This window comes from Diaphorina citri, unplaced genomic scaffold (assembly GCF_000475195.1).
Source record: "Diaphorina citri unplaced genomic scaffold, Diaci psyllid genome assembly version 1.1 scaffold1266, whole genome shotgun sequence".
Taxonomy (NCBI): domain Eukaryota; kingdom Metazoa; phylum Arthropoda; class Insecta; order Hemiptera; family Psyllidae; genus Diaphorina; species Diaphorina citri.
In genome coordinates, this window is record NW_007378695.1 from 55608 (window position 1) to 74201 (window position 18594).

General features: G+C 39.2%; 1 non-coding gene across 1 annotated transcript; it reads right to left on the minus strand.

The window, feature by feature from the left end:
• Positions 1 to 18140: 18140 nt before the first annotated feature.
• Trnak-uuu lies at positions 18141 to 18213 on the minus strand. Its single transcript has one exon. It is a non-coding gene; the product is annotated as a tRNA-Lys (tRNA).
• Positions 18214 to 18594: the final 381 nt, after the last annotated feature.

Sequence of the window (18594 nt, forward strand, 5' to 3'; positions counted from 1 at the left end):
TGAAAATAACGGGAAATTCGAAAAAATTGTTGCATATTGCATACACAAAAACATGTACATGTATGTCTGTCTGTTACGGCGCTTTTACTCTGATGGACCTTTTGTTGTCCTCTTTTCACGAAAAAACGGCTTGACCGATTTTGATGAAATTTTTTGTGGTTGTTGAGAAGAGTACTGAGGGTGACATAGGCTATTTAAATTTATCATATTCCATCCCGATGGCAGCACCTCAAAGTTATGACTCTTATGCCACGCTGATCCCGTACAAAGGACGGGTCAACCACTAGCATCTTTTATTTTCGAAGAGTACGGAGGTTTTTTTCGATTTCACGAGTGCTTGATGCAATTTCACTAGTGCTTGATGCAATGCCAGACGCTTTGGGGCAAAATGGTACCCTATACCCTAATGAGAGAATGGTGCCCCAGGTTCCATTCTGCCCCAAGGTATTTTGCGTGTATATGATATAGGAACATTTTGCCCCAGCCTTGGAGCAAAACGGTCTTTTTTGGTACCCCCATAAAAATATTTTTAGTTTTTTCCCAGTTATACACATATTGTTCTTGTCTGATCTAATTTGTAGCTAAACTTATGCTTCATTTTGTTACAAGATTACATATCTGTGTGACTTTTATTTTTTTTTAGTTGGGACCTCATAAGCAACAGAGGTGCCATTTTGCCCCGTGTCCCCCTATGTGTTGAATTTTCCTGCCAAATTTCATCAAAATCGGAAAAACCGTTCGAGAAATATGGTTGAACAAACATCAGTCAAACTAAAATTTCGCCGAATTTAAACTTACTAAAACATTTTAACTGAAATATTTCGTTCATCAAAAAAAAAAAAAAAAAAAAAAAACTCCCTTCTACATTTTGAAGAAAGGGCGAATGATCAAAAACTTTTCTCTGTCTTGTATTTTCTTTTTGTGTGTGAAAAGTCTTGAAATCCATAGAATTTCCCAGATAATTAATCCTCATTTTTGACTTCAATCTTTTTTTTTTTTTTTCCTGCCAGCCCTTTCTTATTTCTTCTACTTATTTGTTTCTCCTTGCCTCCTTCATCCTTTCGTCTCTTCCTATCGATACGTATCTTCTCTTCCTCCACTCTCTCCTTCCTTCCTCTTGTTTTTCTTCGTTCTCTTCTCATCCATTTTCTTTTTAATGCCATACCCCCTGTTCTTCCCCTTTCATTCACCATTTCTTCTTCTTATTCTTCTTCCTCTTCTTCTTCTTCTTTTTTTTTTTTTCCTCTTCTACTCTTGTCCTTCTCCTTATAGCATCTCCTTTCTCATTTAAAGCCTCCCGTTTTTGTTTTGCCTTTTGATTCTTCCATTTTCGCTCTCTCTCTCTCTCTCTCTCTCTCTCTCTCTCTCTCTCTCTCTCCCCCCTCCTGTTTTACAACCGAATAACCGATTGCTATACAATTTCTATACATCACCAGAAACGCTTTGGTGATCCTCGCTCTCGTCAATAGGTACTTGGATCACAAAATTTCTCTGGTCACAGGAGAACGTAAGTATAATTATTGCAATCGGTTCAAATTTCGGAAATCGAGAAATGGGTGAAATTATCCGTTTGAAGGTCTCCTAAGTCCAGAAAAAGTGATTTTTTTTTTAACCCATTATACGTACATAATCATATCTATAGGTATACACAAATCCGAAAGATCCTTTTTTTTCTTTTCTTTGTAATTCCGTTATGTACCTAATAGAAAGTCGTGTGATGTTCACGCCAGACTGTGTGTGCTGCAAGGACTCATTAGAGGCCTTTGTTTTAGAAGCTAAGCGCTGAATAAGCTAGGCAGGTAAGCTTTTAATGCATGCCAATTAGACGTATATTTCCGAGAGTAATGATACGTTTCTTGTGTATATTTCTGGATATTTCTAGCCTGCACGATAAGATTGGGTTATTTAGCCTTACATGGTTGCGGTTTCTTGTTCAAAAATCGCCTTCGTAAACGCTCAGAACTGTCTACAGAACAATTTAAACACCAATAGGTATTAGGTAAAGTTTAGCCTTGGTTGCGGTTTCTTGTTCAAAAATCGCCTTCGTAAACGCTCAGAACTGTCTACAGAACAATTTAAACAATAATAAGTAAAGAAAGTGTAAAAAAAAGAAGTTTGGTAGAGAGAACTGTAACGGCTAAGGTCTTTTCATCCCGAAATCGAAGAAAAGGAAGACAGGATAGGAGAAAGCCAGCCATTCCGCGAATGAACCTTATGTCCTTATCTGTTTGAGATAAAATCCGTCCCGGGCGTTAAACGAACCCGCGACCTAGCGCTTACAAGACAGACGCGCTACATTTTAAGCTAAGTATAGGCTGCTGGTCTGTGTTCAAAACCATCTACAGACACAACATAAATGCACCAGCTCGCCAGCCTAGTTAGTTTAGTTGGTAAAGAAGTTTGATAGAGAGAACTGTAACGGCTAAGGTCTTTTCATCGCGAAATCGAAGAAAAGGAAGACAGGATAGGAGAAAGCCAGCCATTCCGCAAATGAACCTTATGTCCTTATCTGTTTGAGATAAAATCCGTCCCGGGCGTTAATCAAACCCGCGACCTAGCAGCGCTTACAAGACAGACGCGCTACATTTCAAGCTAAGTAGGCTGGTCTGTGTTCAAAACCATCTACAGACAAAACATCAATGCACTCACCATCATGGACTTTTCTGGTTCCGAGATAGCTAAAAGCGATAGGCCGAACGCCGAGGGTTGTGGTAAGATTGAGTGGTGAGGGCGAACACTTCAATTTGAGCCCCGTCAAACTCAAGGCGAAGCAGCCTTGGGCATTTCTGCTCCAGATAGAATCCAGATATAGAATCCACATCCACATACATTATATGATAGAATATTCGAATCCCACTTATATGTAGGTATGTAGACCTCCCAAGATATAACAAGGCTGACGTAACACCATTTTTCAACCGTGTTTTGTCCGGCCACTCACACTCAGACAGACCAAGAACTGTCCGGCAGTCGGAACGTGTGTGGCCGACATTAGAGGTAAGTTGTCGGGAACTGCCCTGAAAGAACAATAGTAACCCAGGTATAGCAATTTAGTCGAATCCGGTTCAGGATTTTTTTTTTTTTTTTTTAAGAGGTTTGACAGAGGGAACTGTAACTGCTTGTATATTTATGCTGGTACAGGTCTACAGTATCCACGTTCATTCAAACCTTATTGTGTGTTGCTGATGATGGGGTCTCGTATGTAATTTGGTAGTATGATTGTTTAGGTATTTGTTTGTTTATTGAGAGAAGCACGGGCCATGATTACGAGTTCATTGTTATGGGGTTATAATTTGGGGTTTCGGAGGACGTGACACTGTGGGAGGTAGAATCTTTGGGGTTCCTTCATAACCAGGGGGACTAGTTAGGTGTAGAACTCGCTCGGAAAATGATAGAATCTTTGGGGCTCCTTCATAACCAGGGGGACTAGTTAGGTGTAGAACTCGCTCGGAAAATGGGCCCCTTACGGAGCCCTTGATTTGTTGGATGGGGGCCAAATTGTGATGAGCGAAATTTCTACAGGTGCCAAATGTGTTTGTCAAATTTCATCGAAATCTCGGAAAATGGGTGGGCCCCTACGGAGCCCTTGATTTGTTGGATGGGATCATGGGAGCCAAATTGTGATGAGCGAAATTTCTACAGGTGCCAAATGTGTTTGTCAAATTTCATCGAAATCTGAAAAAAATACGGAACTAATGAAAATAACAATGAGTGAACTGAGAAAATAGTAGTTGGCTTTTGAACATAAATTTGCAAAGTGAAGCCATGATAAAGGATATTTCAAAAATGGATTTCCCTTCCTAATAAACAGACAATAAGTGTGAACATCTTCAAAAAAGAAAGTAAAAATCAGAAATGTAAAAACAACAAAAAAGCAACTCACACATCCACATGACACATTATAGCATTTCACCAAAAACAAACACATTGGTGAAGCTTTGCTGGAAATCAAACAAAATTTCCGCTTTAAACGTCCTGTCCAAAAAGAGTTAGACTCGATTGAAAGTGATAAACTGTCGCCAAATCCAACAAAATCCCCTCCACATCCTCAGTTCGTTCTAAAATTCCTGTCCGCTGTCCGTTGAAAACTAAATTCCTTCTGTTCTTTGGACAAACTCTCTGTTCATTGAACAACCATTCATCTATGATCATTGATCAATCAATCTTCTTTCCAACAATCAAATTTTGCTTTGATCCCAATTGGACTTTTGACGACCCCTCTATTGTCATTAACTACCGAATCGGTCGATCTTTAAACAGTCTTTCCGACCTTGGAGAGGTACCACTGATTGACCAATCCAGTCGATCTTTTGCCACAGTCTTCCTCGGAGAGGCCAACCAACCTGCCTCCACACCATGAGTAGGTTCAAGAAGCCCCCGCCCAAGATGGCGACCTGGAAGAAGGTGGCTATCGCCATCTTGGTCATCCTCCTCGTCCTCTACATCCTCCTGATCATTTATTGCAACTTCTTCGCTCGGAAATCTTCCCCGCCCAACGAGGAAGACATGGAATGGGATTCCATGTCTGCTGAGGTAGAGGTGAAAAAAGCCGAAGCAGATGCGAAAAAAGCCGAAGCAGAAGCGAAGAAAGCCGCAGCAGAAGCGAAGAAAGCCGCAGTAGAAGCTAAGAAAGCCGCAGCAGAAGCTAAGAAGGCGAAGTGATAATCTGTAACAAATAAAGATAAACTGAGAAATCCTTCTACAACACCAAGGAAATAAATCGAAAGGCTTAGAAACTTTGAAAGTGATCATATTAGGAGTAGGAATTAAACCAAGTGACCCTTCTAAAAGTCCAGTGTTATTAGTTTCTGAAAAATCTAGGTACAAGTAGAAACGAACGACATTTCCTAACAATCCTTTGGTCAAAAAAAAAAAAAAAAAAAAAAAAAAAAAACACCCCATGACCAAACTCGTAACACCAACCTCATTAATTGACAACCTGCCCTTGTGTAATGTCTTCGAAATTGAATAACCTTTAAGTAGGTACTTTCAAATTAAGAAGGGAAACAAAAAATAGCTAATCCTTAGAAACCTGGAAATGACTTTATCAAAATTCAGTAAAAAAATAAATAAATAATAAATAATAATAATAATAGTAATAAAATAAAATGCTAATAAGGCCCAACAAAAAACAGCACTAACCGGAAAGTGCCCATGAAGAAAAACAGTGTAAGACGTAACTCTAACATCAGTGGTTATTTGGATTATCGGAAACAGGTCTCAATAAGTCGTTGAAATGGAGACCTAGTATTTGAAGAGTAGATCTAGAGACAAGATAAGGGCGAGATTGAAAAACTTACCAAAAATTAAAAGTATTTAGATGCCTAAAACGTATGTAAATACATATGTTATTATCTAAAGGATGCACTTTTAATACCTACAAACTAATTAGGTAAAAATTAAAAAAAAAAAAAAAAAAAAACACTAGGTAATCCCAAAACACCTTAATCCGATGTTTGTTTTTTCGAGAAACCCCAAAATTAATTCGAAAATGGTTATACCAAAGCTAATTATATTTATGGGGGCTCGGCTCGTTGGCACAAGCTAGATTAGTGTTTTGTTAGCACAAGCTGTGGCATAGCATGTGATTATCGGACTTAGGGTAAGTGTACCATTTATTCGCCCACACCTAAAAAACGTACCATTTATTGGCCCACCTGTACCATACGCCACATAAGTCTGAACTCGACGAACTTTTTCAAGAATGAATTTCACAAAAGAAAGGGCTTTAAAAGCTACTATCGAACCAGTGCTATTCAAAAATTGTAGTAATAAAAACAAAAATTAGAAAAATAAATGTGGACAGGTGGGCCAATAAATGGTACGTTTTTTAAGTGGGCGAATAAATGGTACACTTACCCTATTTAAAAATAGAAAAAAATACTATAAATTTAAGTTTATAGTCACCTTCAGTATTGGTAACAAAGAACTGAAAGTTTTTAGAAGTACTTTCTACTTGGTTGTTGACACATTTCAAGGGAAATCGTAAGAAAGCATTCAACTAAGAACTTTTCAACTTTTGTTAGCCTTACATACCTACATAGGTACATAAATTTATTGTATTTTATGTAATAACTAAACACCAAACCCCTTTTCTAATGATTGTAAGAGGTTATTTATGAATTTAACTCAACAAAGAGATAATACATCGCAAATGATCGGTATATTAGTTATTCATATTTGTCTTTAACCAAGATCAATTGATAGACAAATTGGTTAAATCTAAGTCAAATATGATCCAAGTAGGTTACACATGCAAAATCTTTTCGTAAACAATAATAATAAAAACAATATTTTCTTTAAAAAAAAGTAAAAAATAGTGGTAAATTTCACCACAAAAAAGAAGGGTTTCCATGTAAGAAAGTAAAAAATTACGAGAAACTTACCGGTTTCGGAGTTCACGGCGATCGCCAGAAGAAAAACGAAGAAAGCGTAGTTATCCATCGGACTGACACATTCCAACTGAAGAAGCAGTTTCAAAAAACCTCAGCGTCGGCGGTGCATTTCCAGCGATGCTTTTCAGGAAGAGAGGAGGGCGCGCGTGAGGCAAGGAAATCCCTTCCGCCCCTTCTCAGTAATTATTAGGCATCCATCAAGAGGGTTTTTAAATTGGGTACGAAATTTCTCCGCATCAGCTGTCTTCGTTGTCAGTTTTGAAATCTACCCCCGACAGGTTGAAACCCTAATTGGAATTTTGTCGACGTTCTTCTTCAATCTAGAATTCTAGACTATCTAGACCTTGTTTTGTAGAAATTTAGACCTTGTTTACCCTGACTGTAAACATTATTATGTTAAGGCGCTCTCTTCCTGATCCCTGATGTGCCGCGTCCATTTTAGTTTAGGACTATTGCACTGTAAACAGATAAGAAAAGAATTCTGGCAACAGTGCAACATACTTGACCTTTTCTTTAAAATTCACCAGGACTTTTGCTGGGAAGAAAATTCTTGAAGATTTTGAAGGATCTTGTCAGATGGTTCTCCATCAGAATTTGGTCCGTTTTACAACAAAAAGACGTCTGTGAAATAGGTAGGTACCTAAAACGAAGTCCACAACAAACAATCGTTCAATCAATTATAATTACCTATAATCAATCATGAAATTCGAAGTAAAGAGGTTTTCATTAGAACCTAACTCAACAAACTCCTAATATTAAGGCACTTTTAATAAGTTTCAAATTTATTTGGGTACCTACCCAAAGATGGCACTAACTTCTGCAAAAAAGGAAGTCTTGAAATTCCTATAAACCCACAACCAGGACCGAAAATTATAGTCTGCAAACTCTCAGAAATTGGTATAGGTTTCACAGAAATTGGTAGGTTTCACAGAAATTGCTGGGTTTCAAACATTGCTAGGTCTCCGAAATTGGTATATAGGATGGTATTATAGGACTCCGAAATTGGTGGGTTTCTGAAAAACAAACATATATGAGAGCCCCAATAGTGGCTAGTTATTGCCTTGTTTATTGCAGCAGTTGCCACCTGATGGTGCAGATTGCCTTGTGTTAGGTGGAAAGGTGGATCTTAGGTCGGTAATTAGAAAACCTGGAGGTCTTTTCGGCCTAATAAGGGGTTTGGGGAGTTAGAGGTATCTATTTGTTAGAGTGACTACTGTCGTTTTGATTGAACGAAGAGAGTTCTGAGTTTTAATACGACGATGAGTTTTAATACAGTGCAATATAATTTCACTTAGGTACCTACCTACCTACGAAAATACTTGGGAGTCATTTCCAAAAGATACTTATCACGCGGGTAGCATCGTGAAATACCTAGTCTCGAATAGTCGAATAGTGAGAGGTGAGCAGAGATAACAATTTATAATTTGAGTTTTTGGCGCTCGGAAATTGTGTATTTCAGGTTGAACAATTTCGACCAGTGGCGGATTACGGACACGTCTAAGTAAAAGTAAGATGGAAGACAGCTCATGGGTAAGATGAGACCAATAGTTGCTAGTTATTGCCTTGTTTATTGCAACAGTTGCCACCTGATGTGCAGATTGCCTTGTGTTAGGTGGAAAGGTGGATCTTAGGTCCGTAATTAGAAAACCCAGAGGTCTTTTCGGCCCAATAAGGGGTTTGGGGGAGTTAGAGCTATCTGGCTATTTGTTAGAGTGACTACTGTCATTTTGATTGAACGAAGAGAGGTCTGAGTTTTAATAATACGACGATGAGTTTTAATACAGTGCAATAGTCCTAAATTAAAATGGACGCGGCACATAAGGGATCAGGAAGAGACCGCTTTAACATAATAAAATACGACGATTTTTCTTTTTTTTTTTTTTCAAGAGGTTTGATAGAGGGAACTGTAACTGCCAAGGTCTTATCGTCCCGAGAGCGAAGAAAAGAAGGAAGACAGGATACTTGACATAATAAAATACGACGATTTTTCTTTTTTTCTTTTTTTTTCAAGAGGTTTGATAGAGGGAACTGTAACTGCCAAGGTCTTATCGTCCCGAGAGCGAAGAAAAGAAGGAAGACAGGATAGGAGATAGCCGGCCTTTCCGAGAACGGACCTTATCCGTTCAGGATATAAAATCCGCCCCGGGCGGGAATGGAACCCGCGACCTAGCGCTTACAAGGCAGACGCGCTACCCTCCAAACTAACTAGGGTTAAGTGCTGGGTCAACACGAGAACACCAGAACGTAACCCGTTGAAATATTTACAGTTCAAAACACAGACAGACACACACACGGACCAATGGCGACGGACCTTATCCGTTCAGGATATAAAATCTGCCCCGGGCGGGAATGGAACCCGCGACCTAGCGCTTACAAGACAGACGCGCTAATACCTTCCAAACTAACTAGGGTTAAGTGATGCTGGGTCAACACGAGAACACCAGAACGTAACCCGTTGAAATATTTACAGTTCAAAACACAGACAGACACACACACGGACCAATGGCTGAAACTTTGGATTTAGGCTCTAGGGACCTCAAAACGTGTTTTGGCACTAAAAACTGGCTGGCTTCAAGTGGTTTGATAGAGGGAACTGTAACTGCCAAGGTCTTATCGTCCCAAGAGCGAAGATAGAAGGAAGACAGGATTAGGAGAAAGCCAGCCTTTCCGAGAACGGACCTTATCCGTTCAGGATATAAAATCTGCCCCGGGCGGGAATGGAACCCGCGACCTAGCTTTCCTATAGGATAAGGAAAGTAAAAAACGAGTAGGTACAAATTTTCGTCGATGTTGATGGACAATAAGGATGTCGTTAACAGAACATCATCCAGAGGACATTATCAAAGTGTGAACCTCGCGGGATGTCAACAAACCCAATGTCCTACCAGTCACCCATCTATATCCTATCACCAGAGTCAACTTAGATGCCCCTCCCTCCAACACGCCCCTAGACTCTAGAGTTCTATCTGAGTATTGAGAGTGGTTTTTATATACCTACTTTATATACTTCTTACACTTTTATATAGGTACTTCTTGTACTTTCATATATTTTATTATATATATTTCGCGTGGTACATAGAGTTACATAGTGCCTATGGAGTGAGTGCATTTCTTGAATTGCTTGGGTATGTTAAGCGTATCTTGTTTTTAATGTTGTGTGTTTCAAGTGACTTGGGTCGTGCTGTAACGGTGACACAGAAAAGGGTTTCTTACCGACAATTACAAGCGGGAGGGGTCCAGAACACTAAAGACCTCTTGACAAGCAAACAAAGAGCGATCACTTTATATACTTCTTATACCTACTTTTATATACTTTATATATATATTTCGCGTGGTATGTTACATAGTGCCTATGGAGTGAGTGCATTTCTTGAATTGCTTTGGGTATGTTAAGCGTATCTTGTTTTTAATGTTGTGTGTTTCAAGTGACTTGGGTCGTGCTGTAACGCCATCAACATTGGAATTGGGCTCAGAAGAAAAAAGACTAAAGTCTTGAAAATAAAGAGAGTCTTAGTCAAGGAAGTCTTTTAAATCAGCCTATCTTCACAGGATCGCTGAGGCGGTTTCACTCTTTGTGAGCCATCCGGAATAGTTACAAAAGGTTCCGTGGAACTTGCTCGAAAAACAACGCTCCCCAAAGAACGAATTCATTCTGATTTCTGAAATCTTATAGGTACCTAATTTATAATGCGCTAATGGTTCACTATCTGTTGAACTTTGTCAAATTTCATCGAAAGCGCTTGTCCGCATTCGAGAGTTATGGTAAAGGTGAAACATCAAAGAATTATTAAACTTTCCAGTTTCCTAAAAAGAAAAGTTCTCTACGGGACTTTCGAAGGCTAGAATGGGTTCAAAACTTAACGAGACAATTTTCTTTGCTTTTTCAAATTTGTTACTGTTCTTAATGGGCAACTATTGTTGAGCAACATACCTAGCAAAATAAAGTTACTACCTACCTGTAGTTACAAGAGGTTCCGTGGAACTTGCTCGAAAAAAAAAGCTCCCCAAAGAACGAATTCATTCTGAAATCTTATAGGTATTAGGTACCTAATTTATAATGCACTAATGTTTCACTATCTGTTGAACTTTGTCAAATTTCATTGAAAGCGGACAAACCACTGAAGGTGAAACATCAAAGAATTTATTATTGAACTTTCCAGTTTCCTAAAAAGAAAAGTTCTCTACGGGACTTTCGAAGGCTAGAATGGGTTCAAAACTTAACGAGACAATTTTCTTTGTGTAGGTAGGCAGGTAGCAGGTGCTAAACATTTCTTAGGAATTTCATTGAATTCGGACAAAGAGTTCGAGAGTCGAGAGTTACGTATGGCGTATGGTGAAACCAACAAACTTGCAGAAAAACGGTTAAATTAGAAATTTAGACCCCACACTTTGATCGTTCAAGTCAGCATTAGTGGAAGTCCGCCTGTCCGCACCACCTTCAAAAAGACTTTTTTTCGCGCCACTCAATCTTACCACCAAATATTTTCTGAGGACGGAATACCTTGCGTTTTAAAACCCCTCACGCAGTTTTGTCATTTAATATGCAATATGCAGTCTTTTACTGTTGCCATTTTCTCAAGAGTATTCCCCTCTCTATGTAAATATCCCCAGTATTCCCCCCTCCCTATAATGTATATGTGTGTACAAGTAGGTAATAGGTATTCCCTTCTATGTATATATGTATGTACATAAGAAGTGTACATGTACATAGGTAGGTGTGTAGGTAGGTATATTTCTGTTTTAAATGCTGATAATATACACATAGGTATAGGTAGATAGGTTGGTATGTATGTACGTAGGTATAATAGCTTGATCAGGGAGGTAGGATCAGGGAGGTAGGCTCTAACTGCTAAGGCCTCATCGTCCCGAAAGCCGAGAGAAGGAATACAGGATAGGAGAAATCCAGCCGTTCCGAGAACGAACCTTATCTGGAACTTAAACCCATATTTATGAACAAAATGCTGGCTCTTAAGTTCGTGCTAATCATATAGTCTCAAGCTCTCAAGGCATTTGATTGGTCAATTTTGACTTGAGACTGATCTAAGAACGATCATTCATAAATACGAGTGTTAGCTTCAAATGAAGTAGTTACTTACATCATACATAGGTAAGTAAAACTGTGTGTAAGTAGGAGGTACGCATTAGAGGTATAGGTGTATAATAATTAGGTAGGTACAAAACCTTCTTAACATTATGCATCACATTTTTATCGAATAGTTTACCTACCCGAAGTAAGGGTACTTGATTACTTGGGGCCTATTCTAGACTTGATAATTATGCCTATAGAATACATAGGTACTTAGGTACTTAAAACGACCTAAGTATTTATTAATTATTACCTACTTTGCAAGTTCTAGGTACTTCAATGCGTACACACTTATTAGTTTCCATTCTTCGAGGGGTAAATTGTAAGCATATACAATAGGGATTATAACAGTATCTAGGCATATAATTATAAAGAAACAAATACACATAACTAGAATAGAATATACCTCGTTTATCCTGCCAGAATGAGACTGAAAAGTCCCTTTACCCCAGCAGTCTAAACAAGGTCAAGGTATAGAGACAAACTAAACCCAATTCATAAATTAGAATTCACTTCGTTCGATCAATTTTGATAGACTTTTGTCCAATTGTGGTGACGTCATTGAGCCAGTAAAACAGTGGTAAAGCACTTAAGCCCGATTGGGCCTTCTCAGGGCCCAAAAAAGTAAGGTATTTAAGAAATTCATCAGAGTGAAAGATTAGACTGATAAAAAGTGTACAAAACGAAAATGGAAAAGTTAAGAAGGAACAAAAATTCTTCTCATTGTTTTATTATTCACGTTTTGCATACTCGAAAATACTATCGAAAATTTCCAGGCACCCATTTGCAACTGCTCCATTATGCCTAATACCTACTTGGGTACTTATAACGACCTAAGTACTTGTTAATTATTACCTACTTTGCAAGTTCTATAGGAGTTCTAGGTACTTCAATGCGTAAGCACTTATTAGTTTCCATTCTTCGAGGGGTAAATTGTAAGGATACCTATAAATAGGGATTTTATCAGTATCTAGGCATGTAATTATAAAGAAACAAATACACATAACTTAGAATAGAATATACCTTGTTTATTCTGCCAGAATGAGACTGAAAAGTCCCTTTACCCCAGCAGTCTAAACAAGGTCAAGGTATAGAGACAAACTAAACCCAATTCGTAAATTAGAATTCACTTCGTTCGATCAATTTTGATAGACTTTTGTCCATTGTGGTGACGTCATTGAGCCAGTAAAACAGTGGTGAAGCTCTTAAGCCCGATTGGGCCTTTCCAGGGCCCAAAAAAGTAATGTAATTAAGAAATTCATCAGAGTGAAAGATTAGACTGATAAAAAGTGTACAAAACGAAAACGGAAAAGTTAAGAAGGAACAAAAATTCGTCTCATTGTTTTATTATTCACGTTTTGCATACTCGAAAATACTATCGAAAATTTCCAGGCGCTGTCTTACTCTTTGTTACGAGTGGGTCGGCGAACTGTGGAATTCTCTTAGAAAAGGGGCCCCTGCGAGATTGTTATAGGTCCAATTATTAATCTCACATTTCAGCCAAATCGGCTGAACTGTTCAGGAGCTATGGTGGAAAATAGTATTTCTTAAAAGATGTCCCCACACTCCCACCCCTACGAGATGACCCTCTAAGGCCCAATCAGGCCAAAAATCTGATGAAATTTCCTTAATCTCAGAATTAAATAATTAAAATAATGTCTTTGAGATGTTCAATATGTGCACATTTCAGCCCAAATCGGCTGAACTGTTCAGGAGCTATGGTGGAAAATAGTATTTCTTAAAAGATGTCCGTACACTCCCACCCCTACGAGATGACCCTCTAAGGCCCAATCAGGCCAAAAATCTGATGAAATTTCCTTCATGTGATGTTGAACATGTTATGTGGTAAAACCTATCGACCTCCGAAGCAGAAGATTACTTATACTTTCCAATCCGCGTCAAATAACTTTGATCCAGATTCTGGACCCAGTAACCCGGAGACCCATCAATGAATGACCCTATCCTAGGGCCGACCCTATCCCAGACCCTAATCCAGGGTCATTCATTTGGAGTCATCCTTTTCCATTTTTCCCGACCCTAGATTCTCTAATGTGCTCGGAACCATCAGTTTTTAACTTAGCTAAAACTACACTAATGGCCCATTTTACCACTGAGAGTTAACACAGTGTCAAGGGTTTTATTTGACGTCACCCATTTGATCTACACAGGTCAGTATTTTTTAAACTCTGGATTAACTGAAAACTCTCTGTGGTAAGATAATAATAGACTCTTGATTGGAAGGCAACCACTAGGCGAGGTTAACGCCTTAGGCGTTCTCTACCATCTAACCCTTAGATGTCCATTATTACGTGGTCAAATTCTCAAATAAATGAGGATAAAATTCCATACCTCGGCTGGGATCGAACCCACGCCCTCCTGATTACCAGGCGAGCGTCTTGACCACTACGCCACCGAGGCAGATCGGGTATTAGTAAAGGTGTATTTTCCTTCTGGTTGGAATTAGCCCCTGGAATCAGTTACATTTACAGCCCCTGACTATGACTATACCAATCGGTTCTGAAGCAATCAACAGTTTTTGGTGTCGGAAAAAGGTCGAAGGTCGGACTGGTTTCAGGTTACCTATAAATGTTAAAAGTTTCTACAGGTTATACAAAGGTTAGCGGACGCGGTTTTGGTTTGGAAAACCGCGAAATGTTACGCGCAAGAAGAAAATGATACCGACACACTTTGTGTTTGCAGTGGTGGAGACGCTAAAACGCACTAAACCTCGCGTTTTCCCTATATAGCTTCAGCAAATGCACCCAACCTTGTATTTTATCTAGCTTGAACTAAAGGTAGTCCTGGTTGGCCTAGTTAGCTTAGTTGGTAGTGCGTCTGCCTTGTAAGCGTTAGGTTGTGGGTTTGATTCCGGAGTCTGGACAGAAGGGCTGGCTTTCTCCTATCCTGTCTGTCTTTTCTCTTCGCTTCTGGGACGATAAGACGTTAGCAGTTAACTGTTCCCTCTATCAAAACAATCTAAAAATAAAGTGTGACAGTGACTTAGCTTGAGCGGTTTAGCCGAGAAACGGAAGACGGGATAGGAGAAATCCATGCAGCCGTTCCGAGAACGAACCTTATCTTATCTGGAACTTAGCTTCAAATGAAGTAGTTACTTACATACATACGTAAGTAAAACTTTGTGTAAGTAGGAGGTACGCATAAGAGGTATCCTATTAGGTAGGTACAAAACCTTCATAAAATTATGCACATTTTTATCGAATAGTTTATACCTACCCGAAGTAAGGGTACTTGATTACTTGAGGCCTATTCTAGACTTGATAATTATGCCTAATACATACTTGGGTACTTATAGCGACCTAAGTATTTATTAATTATTACCTACTTTGCAAGTTCTAGGTACTTCAATGCGTACACACTTATTAGTTTCCATTCTTCGAGGGGCGTCTCTAGCCAAGACTCACCAGACTCCAGACCTAGGAAACCAGTCCCTCGTTATGATACCAAGTGAATTAATTTCCTACTTTGTTACGCTTTAATCGATTTCCGTCGAGAACACTTAATTAGGAACGTCATCGGGCTAATTGCGGGATGGTTTGTCTAGTACGCCCGTCACCGAATGACGTCACGGTTTAATGTGCTAGATCTCACCCCCCCTGTTTGTTTTCGTTTGCTTTGATTTGAATTAATTGTTCTAAGATGTGTTTGTTTCACTTTGTGGTCTTTGTGTTGTCTAATTGGCCCGTCACCCGTCACCGAATGATGTCACGGTTTAATGTGCTAGATCTCACCCCCCTGTTTGTTTTCGTTTGCTTTGATTTGAATTAATTGTTCTAAGATGTGTTTGTTTCACTTTGTGGTCTTTGTGTTGTCTAATTTGTTTCAATGCTTTCTCGCTTCTTGTTTTGATTTTCGGGAAAGTCTTGACGCGATAGATCTCACCCCCCTGTTTGTTTTCGTTTGCTTTGATTTGAATTAATTGTTTTAAGATGTGTTTGTTTCACTTTGTGGTCTTTGTGTTGTGTCTAATTTGTTTCAATGCTTTCTCGCTTCTTGTTTTCATTTTCGGGAAAGTGTTGAGGTTTCTTATTCCGTGTGTGTTTTCGACGATTTGGAAATTTTTTACGTCCGCCTTGTAAGCGCCAGGTCACTAGTTCGATTTCCGCCCAGGGTAAACTTTATCCTAGTCCTGAACAGTTAAGGTTCGTTCTCGGAACATCTAGGTATCTGGCTTTCTCCTATCCTGTCCTTTTCTCTTCTTGATTTCGCCTCCCCTTTTCCATTTCGGGGGAGAAGATGATTCAGGGTTTAGGACCCTTATCTGTTTGGGATAAAATCTACCCCTGACAGGAATCGATCTCGCTACCTAGCGCTTACAGGATAGACCGCTACCCTCATTGGCCGATTTGAATGTTGAATGAAATTGTTGTGAATGGGTTGTGTGTGTGTGAATGTGTGAAATGTTGTGAATGTTGAATGAAATGGTTGAAATTGAATGAAAATAAACAACATACAGTGGCGTAGCGTCCATGTAGGGATTGTAGGGCGTGTATGGCGGCCATACACTCAAAATTTACTCAAATACCCTTAAATATTGACTTTAAATATTTATGAATAAGTATGTGCATGACTTGTGTAGTAATGTGCATGGTGATGGAAATTAGTGCCCTACACGCCTTACACTTGACTTTAGACCACGCTACGCCACTGACAACATACATAGTTGGTTTGTTGTTTGAAATTGAATGAAAATAAACAACATACATATAGTTGGTTTGTAATGGCTAGAGAAGGAGAACCTGGAGAACTATCGATAGTCGGCGCCATCGATAGTTATCGATAGTGCTATCGATAGTTCTCCTCCTCTAGTAATGGCTATTCTAAGGAAGAATTCAATGACAAAACATATGGAGTTCAAGGAGTAATTACCTAGAGTTATTACAAACACCTATATGATTATTATGAATGATTAATATAATTATGAACTCATTCAGTCAACCCAACATGAATCGATCTCTAAATACAACAGAACTAATAATTAATATGTAATATAACATATAACTGACTGTACTACCCTAATAGGTATAACTGTACAGACTCTACTACTTGCTAGCCCTGAACCCCCATTCATCCAACTTTACACAGGGGTTTTACGGCACTTTATGAAGGCGCGGCGGTTGTTCCCTCCAATTGGGACTTGACTAATCACATTGACCTCACTCAGCCTGAGTGGGACGTCAGATGGTCACCTATTCCGGATACTAACTACGCTCAATTTCAGTAATCTAATCAAATCGAATCATGAATTATTTGTGGTAAAGCAGAGCTTCCTGGCAACTTTTGTGGGTATCACAGCATTACCAAGTGCCTCCTTCACTATCAATTCTCATCTACTCGTATCATCAATCTCAATACACCGCTAATGCCGCCATTGGTAGCTACTCGATTAAAGTAGCTACTCAATTGTCCTCAAGAGGCCGAGTGCATTTCGAACTTCAAATACGGAGCTGAAAAAAACTTTGACCCAGTCCTATTTAGGCCGTATAAATTAAGCACTTAGCAGAAATAGGAATTTTGTTGTGTAGTTGATAGGCACCCTATGACGACGGTCTGTAATTTAAATTAACTACCGGGGACCCGAATCTGCTAAGTGGACACCCTAATAAATTGTCCTCTCACAAGGTGCCGAAACGACATCTCATCACAACATGTTCCACTAGAAGTTCCTACTGATATGCATCCACTAACTTCACCAGGGCTGGATTTAGAAGGGGACATCAAGCTCACCGAAATAGTAATGGAAAACAAGAAAACTCTCTAAAAGTTACGTATCTAAATCATACATTTTTTGTCGTAAAAGATGCAAAACTTAATAATGTACCTACCTAGTGGTTAGTATGGAGGGTCAACTCCAAGTCAAAGTATAAAATTTATCGAGAGCTAACCGGAGAACGACAAAAGCATTAATCATGCTTACCACTACCCCGAGTAATGCAAGGAGTAATTTGTCTGAAAGCATCTTCACAACCTTTGTGTAATTATCCATACCAGAGCATGCTTCCTTTCTATTACAAATTACAACTTATAACTACAATACATGTACTTATTACTATAACATAGAATGATATACCTAGGTCAGCAGATCAATAGACAATAGGGAAATGTGGTAGATAGGTGTATTATCCATACCAGAGCATACAACAAAACCAACACGCAACATCACCGTTCTAACGTCTATAACGTGTAATTTTAGATCTATTACAAATTACAACTACAATACATGTACTTATTACTATAACATAGAATGATATAGGTCAGAAGATCAATAGACAATAGGGAAATGTGGTAGATAGGTGTATTATCCATTCAGAGCATACAACAAAACCAACACGCAACAACACCGTTCAATAGAACCGTTTTGTCCTATTTGAGAACGCTGAAGAAACCAAAATCGAAGGGCCAGCCTAGTTAGCTTGTTTTCTAGCGCGTCTGCCTTATAAGCTCAAGACCGCGCGTTTGATTCCCTCCCTGGGCGGATTCCATCATAAACGGATAAGTTTCTTCTCGGACGTGCTGGATTTCTCCTATCCTGTCTTCCTTCTCTCTTGCCTTAAGGAACGAAAGGACCTTAGCAGTTACACAGTTCCCTGCTCTATCAAACCTCTTGGTGGGAAAAAATCAATATGAAGGGGTAAAAAATGCGCCCGAACTGGGACTTGAACCCAGGACCCTTAGGTTAAAAGCCTAATGCTCTACCGACTGAGCTATCCGGGCCGATGTTTCGTCTGACGCCAAAAGTGAAATTTAAACCTCCCATTTCGCCACCCAGAGTCGACATCGATGACGTCATCGTTCGATTTTCCACGCATGTCATGACGTCACAGCTTGGCACGAGGTTTCCCGTGTGTTTATTTTTGCTGACGCTTCTTGTTTTCTCTTTCATTCTGACAGCATCTCATTACTTGCCTTCACGTTCTCATAACTCGCTTTTACCAGATTGAAGTAACGTCGAGCGTGTTTTATGTTTGGACAGGTGACCGCTGTCCGAACAAGATTGCATTAGGACGGCGTTTTTCGCCTGTGTGTTTCCAAAATGCTAGAGCGGAAATATCTAATAAACCTCTTCCATAGCCCATCTTGTCAAAACCGATCGAA